Source organism: Theobroma cacao, chromosome 3, assembly GCF_000208745.1.
Source record: "Theobroma cacao cultivar B97-61/B2 chromosome 3, Criollo_cocoa_genome_V2, whole genome shotgun sequence".
Classification (NCBI taxonomy): domain Eukaryota; kingdom Viridiplantae; phylum Streptophyta; class Magnoliopsida; order Malvales; family Malvaceae; genus Theobroma; species Theobroma cacao.
The window spans coordinates 11326895-11336353 of NC_030852.1; positions in this window are offsets into that span (position 1 = coordinate 11326895).

Below are 9459 nucleotides of genomic sequence, written 5' to 3' on the forward strand. Positions count from 1 at the left end.
CACCACCCTCCCATCATCATGCACACCCTCCCATCATCATGCAACGACTTATGCTCATTCCTACTCACACATAGCTTGGTCAGCAACGACTTATGTGCACTCCTACTCGCACATAGCCGGGTCAGCATCGGCTTATGTGCACTCCTACTCGCACATAGCCGGGTCAGCATCGGCTTATGTGCACTCCTACTCGCACATAGCCAGGTCCACATCAACATACAAATAAGCACCCAATGCATATCATGCATATTATCATATTGTGATAACACATAAAATATTGTATAACACATTTTCACAACATAAAATCACTTCACTAAAGGCTTGTTCCCAAGGTACATTTTCAAAGACAAGTTGGAAAAAATCATTCACATTCCCCAAAACAAGTTTGAAATGCAAGTCCACTCACCGGTATATTGTTGAGCCTTTCGTTGACTCTAATTTCCTTAATTTTTCAAATGGGATGATGGGGCTTCCTTGAAACCTACAATCACATTAACATCACCATTATGTTAATTCACATACTATAAACCCTAAAATCTATCTCTTAACTAGCTTTCAATTGCCATTTTAAATGGCTATCTATGTTCACTACCTAATCACATTAGAGTCAATACACAATCTCAACAATAAACTCACAAATCAATCACTAAACATTATCAACTCTTAAAACTCAATTCTAATTTACTACTCACCTTGATAGCTTTGAAACTTTGAAATTCTTTCCAACAATTTCCAAGCTTATTATAAGGCTTTCTTTCTCTTTCTCTCTCTAAACACTTGGCTAGTGAGAGAAAGTATGGAAGTAGGATTTTTCAAGAGTTTTAAAGTGAGAGAGTGAAAGAATACAAAGGTTCTAGTCAAAAGGGCTTAAAGGTATGAAAACTAGAGATAGAGAGAGAAAATTATGCAAGCTCCATATCAAGCTTCCATGGAGGTTGGAAGCAACGTGAAATGGAATAAGAAGATAAAGATAAGCTGCTGAAAGGAGAAGATATTTATAGCCCAAGCTTATCCATTCCAATCAAATTACCAAAATGTCCCTCCACAAATTAACTTATTCTTCTCCAATCTTTTATGCAATCTTTTTGCTCTTTTGACACTGGGACAAGGTCCATAGTGGTCTAGAAATGTTCGGGTTCATGAAAACTTAAAAATTTTGACCCGATATGAAAAATGACCATTTTGCCCGTGTTGTGAAAATCATCAAAATATTTGTTTCCTTGTCATTTTACCCATATTTTCATCATTCATTTATGCCTTAGGCCTACTTAGGCCATAATATTGTTTAAAATCTTGCTTTTATGGGTTTGGTAAGGAAATGATGAAATTACCCCTGATCAGGGATATCGCGTATACTTCTTTTTATGAGTCTATAAAGGTCAAGGTCTCACAGATGTTTTTGATGATATATATTGCATGATGATAGTGTTTATTGTTTGATGTAATTGATTAGTGAATATTTTTGGTCAGCTAAAGGACCTTACATGGAAGATAGGATTCATTCTAATTAGTTAAGGATTTCCTTAATTAATTAAAACAATTATGTGTTATGGAAGTTAACTTGAGTCAGTGAAGTATTAATCAGTTAGCAACTCCCTTAATCGATTAATGCAAGTTTGGTAGTTAAAGGGCTTCCAAGTCAAAAACATTGTAATCAATTAAGGCTTCCTCTAATTGAATAGAAAATAATTGTGAAAGAGAGAAGCTATTGGGTGAAAATTTTTTCAAAAAAAAATTAGGTAGGTGGTATGGGACAGTTCCCTACTCAAAACGTGGGTAACCAGTCATAACACCTCATAAAAGACCCCCTTGCCTACTTATAGAATCGGTTACATTGAAAATCAATTACACAAGAGACCTTAGATTTTCCTTTCCTTGTTTTCCTCTGAAACTTTAGAAACCCTAGGAAAGAAAATCTCATGACAAAAACATCTCTTACCCACAAAAGTAGCTAAAAAAGGGAAAGGTAAAAGGAAAATTGATGATTTTTCATCACATTCCCTCAAAAAGAAAAAGGGAAGTAAAAGGAAAATGACGAAAAAAGAGAAAAGATCGACATATGCAAGAGCTACGACAGGGAAAGGTACTGTTTCTTCTTCTTGATTTCGAAATGACACACATGCCGATAGATTTAAGACAATTTTCTATGGAAAATTTTTTGATTGGGCTAGCTTTACTAATTCACCGGGAGTAAAAGAAGATTTGGAGGGATATTTTGAATTTCTAAAGTTAAGATATATGAGTACATTTGATGACAGAATGTATAGTCCAACTTTGATTAAAGAACTATATTCAAGTATAACTATTGACAAAACTAAAATGGAAGAAGAAGATGAATTTGCAAAGGATAGATTAAATGTGTTTTTAGATGGTGAATATTTTCAAATTAATGCTAAGGATATAGGAGAATTCCTTAAGACTGAATTTGAAGTAGGAGAATACAAAATGCTAGAGAAATATTGGCCAAACTATTTAGGGGAAGTTATCATTGGAAAGAGGGAGAAGTTTCCCTTTAGAAGATATGCTAGTGAGATAAAAAGTGGTTAGCTCAGAATTCTTCATTATTTCATAGCAACTACTTTCTATGGAAGAAGTAGTAGCTTTAGTTATGTGAGTGCACAGGATTTGTGGCTAATGGAGGTTGTCTTCAATGAAATCCCACTGAATGTGGGAAGATACATGGTGGAAAGGATCAAAACAACTATACTAAGGGACAAAGCAAATCTGTCATATGGCAATATCTTTACAACTTTAGTGAAAAAGAAAGGAATTTGGACTAAAAGATTTCAGTTTGATCTCATGAAGAACAAAGATCAAGGAATATTCTTAGGTAGTGTATTGAAAATGGCGTATAAGATAGAGAGGAATGAATGCATTAGGATCACAAAAAGTACACCTCTGCCCCTTCCACTAGTAGTCATTCAACACCCTTCACTAGAGCCAATCAACCCCCATTTTAGAATGACATGATGCTTAATCTCCTAATGAGAATTGATGAGAAGTTGATTGATCAAGTTGAGAAGATGGTAAAGATTGAAGAAAAACTTCAACAGCTTAAAGCTTTGTTAAATCTAGCTAAGGAAATCAAAGTTCTCGAAGTCTTTGTCTTTGCTACAAGTTAATAAAGTGAGAGGACTGCTACAGAACAATTTGAAAGTGCTGCTTCTGGTCGTGACAGGTTAATTGAAAAGGAAATACCTGAAAATTTAAATGTGACTCAAGTTGGAATTAAGGAATCTGAAAAGAAGAATGCTGAACAAAAAGAACAGGAAAAAGAAAAACAATCACCCACTGAAGAGGATGAAAAAGAAAAAGAAAAAGAATACACCACAGAAGAGAATGAAAAAGAGAAAAAAAAAGGGAAAAAGGAAACCCAANAAGCTTTGTTAAATCTAGCTAAGGAAATCAAAGTTCTCGAAGTCTTTGTCTTTGCTACAAGTTAATAAAGTGAGAGGACTGCTACAGAACAATTTGAAAGTGCTGCTTCTGGTCGTGACAGGTTAATTGAAAAGGAAATACCTGAAAATTTAAATGTGACTCAAGTTGGAATTAAGGAATCTGAAAAGAAGAATGCTGAACAAAAAGAACAGGAAAAAGAAAAACAATCACCCACTGAAGAGGATGAAAAAGAAAAAGAAAAAGAATACACCACAGAAGAGAATGAAAAAGAGAAAAAAAAAAAGGGAAAGAACCCCAAGTTGAAAAAGAATATTCAAATGCTGAAAAGAGTGTTGTGAGCTTCCTTACAGAATCTAAAGAGATTTTTGTTTCTGACTTCATAAAAGATATCATCAATGAATCTAAAATTAACCAAGCTCACCAACAAGCAAGGATACATCAAGAAGCTTAATCAACTCCACCAAAAATAGAATAAACTATAGAAGAAGCACATTCAGACAAGGGTAAAGCTATTGACACTGATCTTATAGTAAAGAGGACTGCTAGTAAAGGCAAGAAAACTATGGCCACCAAGACCAAAACCTTTAAAAGAAGAAAGTTTGCAAGACTAGCATTAACTTCCACCCAACAATCCTTTAAATTTGCAAACCTCCAACCTATTCCATTAGACTCTCCATCCCGTTCCTCTCCTAAACCTCTCAATGTTCATTTTGCCACTAAAGAATCCTCACCTTCATCTGATTCAGATTATAACCTTTTAGATGATGCCAAAAAAGGGGAGAAAAATAGAAAGACAAGAGAATAGGATTAGGGAGTAAAGTTAATAGAAATGATGAACTTAGTCCTTAAGTTATGCTTTTATTGTCTTTTCCTTGGTATGTTTTTTTTTGGATGAACGATGGTTGTGTGGTTTAAATGTTTCATGATGGGTTACATGCTGAACAATGTTTTAATGGGTTATTTGGCTTTTGTTGTGCTAACTTTTTATGATTAAACTTATATTCAATGTTTGAACATTGAATATATACATTCATATATGTATATATGTGCTCTTGTGTTTGAATAGCCTTATGTTGGCTAATTTTGTTAGAGCATATATTTAGGGGGAGTACATACTTAGGGGGAGCAATCCCAAATCTGCACATAAATTCCTTTTTTATATATAGACATTACACTCTTAAATCTATGAGTGTTTTGTCATCATCAAAAAATGGGAAAAATGTTGACTCCATATATTTTTTATGATAATTCATTAATGTATAATCTTCTTATTTAAGTGTGTAGGATTAATTTTAATACCCCTAACAAAGTTGTTAATTGAAGGCAAGTCAAGGAGCTTGCTGAGTTTACTGAAAAGTAAATCATTTAAGAGGGAAAGAGCAAGTAATGAACAAAAACAAAACTTTAGTAACTGATTATCAAGGGATCTTAGTCAGTTAAGGCATGGTTGTGTAATAAGTTAAAGCAAAACAAAAATATGATAATTAGTTAAGAGGTTTGATTAATTGGTTATAAAGCGTTAAAAGCAAGTTTGAAAATATAGTTGACCATTGAAAGGAGCCAAAATAAAGAAGTTCAAAATTCGAAGATCTTTTAGTCGATTAAAGCTGATTTTAATCAGTTATGGCTGAAGGAAGTAAAGCCTCAATGAGTTAAGGGAAAAGCTAATCAATTAAAGAAATATTGCTATGTAGAGAAATAAAAATAGAAAGTTTGTAATCGGTTAGAGCCTGCCATAACCAGTTCGAGGAAGTTTGTTGAAGAAGAGAAGTCTGAAGATAGAGAACTTTTAATCGGTTAAGGCCTCCTATAACCAATTAGAGCAAAGAACATAGCAGCAGGACAGTGCAAGGAAGAGAAGTTGTAATCGGTTAGAGCTACCTATAACCGGTTACCCGAAGTTTGTCTGTCTGTCTTTTTTGAATTTAAACATTAGAGGACAAAATAACGGCTAAAAGTGCATTAGAGTTGTTTTTAACGGCTAAAAACTTCTAACTTCCCAAGTATAAAAGGAAGCTCTAACATTCAAAAAAGAAAGATTTGATGAAAAAAAGAGCTACTTTTAGCAGAAAGCAAAACATTATTCACCAAAAACACTTGTTCTTCAATCCAAATTCAGAAAAAGTGTTTGAGCTTGATTGTAATCTATCTAGACTTGTAAAGGTACTTAGTTGTACTTCTTTTTCTTCTCTTTGTTGGGAAATTAGAGTGTGGGAAGCACTCTAAAACTTGTTGTAAGGGATTAAAGCTTGGATTAAAGCTCATCTTGTAAAAGCTTGGTGGAAGCTGTTAATTCCACTAGTATAGTGAAGTTGTGATTGAAAATCCTTGATTGGGAGATCAAGGTAGTGGATGTAGGTTAAAAGGACCGAACCACTATAAATTGCTTTGAATTATCTACTTCTCTTTACCTTTCCTTATCTAGTGTTTTTTAGCCACTAGAAGCTTTATATACATTTTCCTATAATTAGTTAAAAGCTCTATCTTTCAAAACGGGTTGAGCTTAAAATTTTTAGTGCTATTCACCCCCTCTAGCACTCTAACAAGATCAACATATAAAAATTTAAATGATCAACTAATCTTAATTATTTAAAGTTTAAATAAACTTGCAAATAAAATTAAATCTAAAACTTGAACAAAATTTTCACCAATATAAAAAATAAATAAATTCACCCCCAAACATAAACTAAACATTATCCTCAATGTTAGAAAGAATAAAGACAAGGTAAAAGAATACTACTCTATAGTTGGATGAATCTGAAGAAGCCCTAATCCTCATCTTCTCTTTTGTCATCATCTTCTTCATTGTCAGTTGTAAGAGGATTTTTTTACTGGAATATATAAATAAATAAATAAAGATTAATGTAAAAATATAAACAAAATAAAAATAACTAAAAACAAAAAATAAGAGTTTCGAAAGCTTGGGATGCCTCCCAATAGGCGTTTATTTATAGTCACTAGCTTTGACTATGACACCTCTTTTTGCATTATTTTATAAGGTTCGAGACTTTCTTTATTAACCTTGACTGCTCCGACAAGCCCACTATAAATCTCAACAGCATCATAAGGATGAACCTTTACCACCTTGAAGGTTTTCCACCAATATCGTTTAAGATTCAATGGCAAACTATGGAGTTGTGAATCCAAAAATACTATTCGCTATCTAACTACAAAATCAAGATGACTGAAAGGTGGTTTTGTCTCAAGAGTTAGTGCTTGCTTTGTTGAAGGTGGTGGAATAGGCCTATCTTAACCCTTATTAACTAAATCAACTTTATGGCAACTATTTGTATAGGGATCCTTAGTTGCATTGAACAAATTAAACACTACTTCCTCTTCTTTAACTTTGAAAGTTATTTTGCCATTCTTCATATCAATAATTGCTCTAGTTGTAGCTTAGAATGGTTTTCCCAAAATAAAAGGAATTTCAACATCATCTTCAATCTCAAGCACAATGAAGTTTACCGAAATGTACAGATGCACAACTTTAACCAAAACATCCTTTATAATCCTAACTGGGTGCTTAATTGTTCTGTCTGCTAATTGCAAAGAAACTATAGTAGGTTGTATCTCCTTAAGTCCAAGTTTCCTAGTAATAGACAAAGGCATTATTGAAACACTAGCACCTAAATTACATAAAGCTTTAGAAATTTTAAAACTGTCAACAGTGCAAGGAATAGAAAAACTCCCTAGATCCTTAAGCTTTGGTGGAAGCTTATTTTGGATTATAGAACTGCACTTTTTAGTAAGTGCAACTATCTTAAACTCTTTCAATTTCCTTTTTTTGGTCAAGATATCTTTCAAAAATTTGACATTACTTGGCATTGGTACCAAAGTTTTAGCAAAAGGAATATTAATAGGCAACTTTCTAAATATCTCAAGAAATCTTTAGAATTATTTGTCAAGTTTCTATTTTCGAATATGTTGAGGAAAAAGTGCTAGGGGTGTGGGAGTAATTTTTAATTGCGATTTTTCTTCTTTTGAATTTTTAGCAAATTTTCTAACCATAACTTTTTTCAGCATATTTTTCAATTTCCTCGGATTGAATTGAAGTTTTAGAATTTAACTCTTTATCACTTACCTTTTTTCCAATGTAGAGAGTGATTGTCATACAATGTTTCTTACCTTATCTTCTTAGGTTGGGCTCCATGTCACTTGGTAAGGTACCTTGAGGTTTATTATTGATAGTACTGGCAAGTTGGCCCACTTGTATCTCAAGATTTCTAATTAATGCTACTTGACTTTGAATGATGGCATCATTGTTTGCCATATAAACATCAGTTTTTGTTCTGAATTGCATGAACATTTCTTTCATTAAAGGCTTTTTTTCTAGCATAGAAGTTCTAGGTGAAAATCCAAGTGGCAAGTTTGGTTTAGATGCTAACGAAGATACTTGGTTATTGATCCATGAGAAATTAGAATGATTTCTCCAACCAGAATTATAAGTGTTGGAATAAGGATTGTTGTTTTGTTGCCCATTTCCAACAAATTGGCAAGATTTAGAATAAATAGGGCAATTTTCATTGGAATGACCTTCTCCATAAAAATCACAAGTTACAAAGGGGCTTAAAACATCATTAACTTTCAAATTATCAATTTTCTTTGTGATAGCAGCCAATTGCATTAAGCTCATGAATTCCAGCAACTTTTCTAACACCAATCTTTCAGATAACCACTGATAGTTATTTGAAGCCATCTCCTCAAGCAAATCAAAGGCCTCATCAATGGATTTACTCATTAGTGCACCTCTAGTTGCAATATCAATGGTGGTTCTAATAGGTTCCAGTAAACCATTATAAAAAGTCTGAACTTGCAGCCACTTAGGTAACCCATGGTGAGGATACCTTCTTAACAAATCCTTGTACCTTTACCAAGCCTTAGAAAGTGATTCAAAACCAAATTGTATAAAATAAGTGATATCATTTTGCATTTTCTCTATCTTGGTAGGTGGAAAAAATTTTGCTAACAATTTATGAGTCAAATCATCGCAAGTACTAATGGAACCAATAGGAAACAAATTTAACCAACTTTTTGCTTTATCTCTCAAGGAGAAAGGGAAAGGCTTCAATCTTATGGCATTATCAATAACACCATTAGCCTTGAATGTGTTACAAATTTTTATGAAATTCATAATATGAGTATTAGGATCATCATTAGGCAAACCTCACACAAAATAAAAGTTTGAATAATCTGAATAATGGCTTGTTTAATTTCAAAGTTGTTGGCTTGAATAGAAGATCTTTGGATACTAGAATGGAGACCTTGTACAAGTGGGATAGCATATTCCTTAAAGGCTTGGTCTCTTCCCTTTGTTGATCAACCATTGTGTGACCAGAAGTACCAGAAAATTAAAGAAAAAGTTTGAAGTATGATTAAGAATGCTTGGTATTGATATTAACAAGAAAGAATTAAAATCAATTTCATGGCAACGATGCTAGGAACTTGTTGTTGATTTCTCACACAAGTGCTCATATTGCGAACAAGTAATATAATGATGAAGTAAAGTATCGTTCCCATAGAAAATTGTTTTAATTCCTATTCTTAAGTACTAAAATTAACACACCTTAATTTTATCCAAACAATTAAAATTAAAATTGAAATGAAAATTAATAAACTAAAAATAAAAGTAATCTAAAATTTATCAGCAAAATTTGTTTTAAGAATTTAATTAACCACCAAACCTAAAATTATGATATCCCTCAATACTTCATTTGAATCTTCTTTCTCTCTCTCTCTCTCTCTTAACTTAATTTAATGGATTAAGTTCCTAGAATCTTAAATTGTTTACAAATCTTTGTTGAGGTTTTTATAAAATGATCTTTCTCAGTTAATTTACTATATGTTTATGGAAATTAAATTGAAGAAAGATTTATTAAGTTAAGCCTTTAAAGGGTACCATATTCTCAAATTCCTAGCAATCTCCCACTTACCCTAAAGTAAGTATAACATATCCTTTATTCCAAAATCTTCTGAGTGACCTTTGAAGCCCTTTTGTGCTAGAGTCTTCGTGAATGGATAAAAAAGGTTTTGCTTTGTTGGAATTTTCATTACAAGCACTTC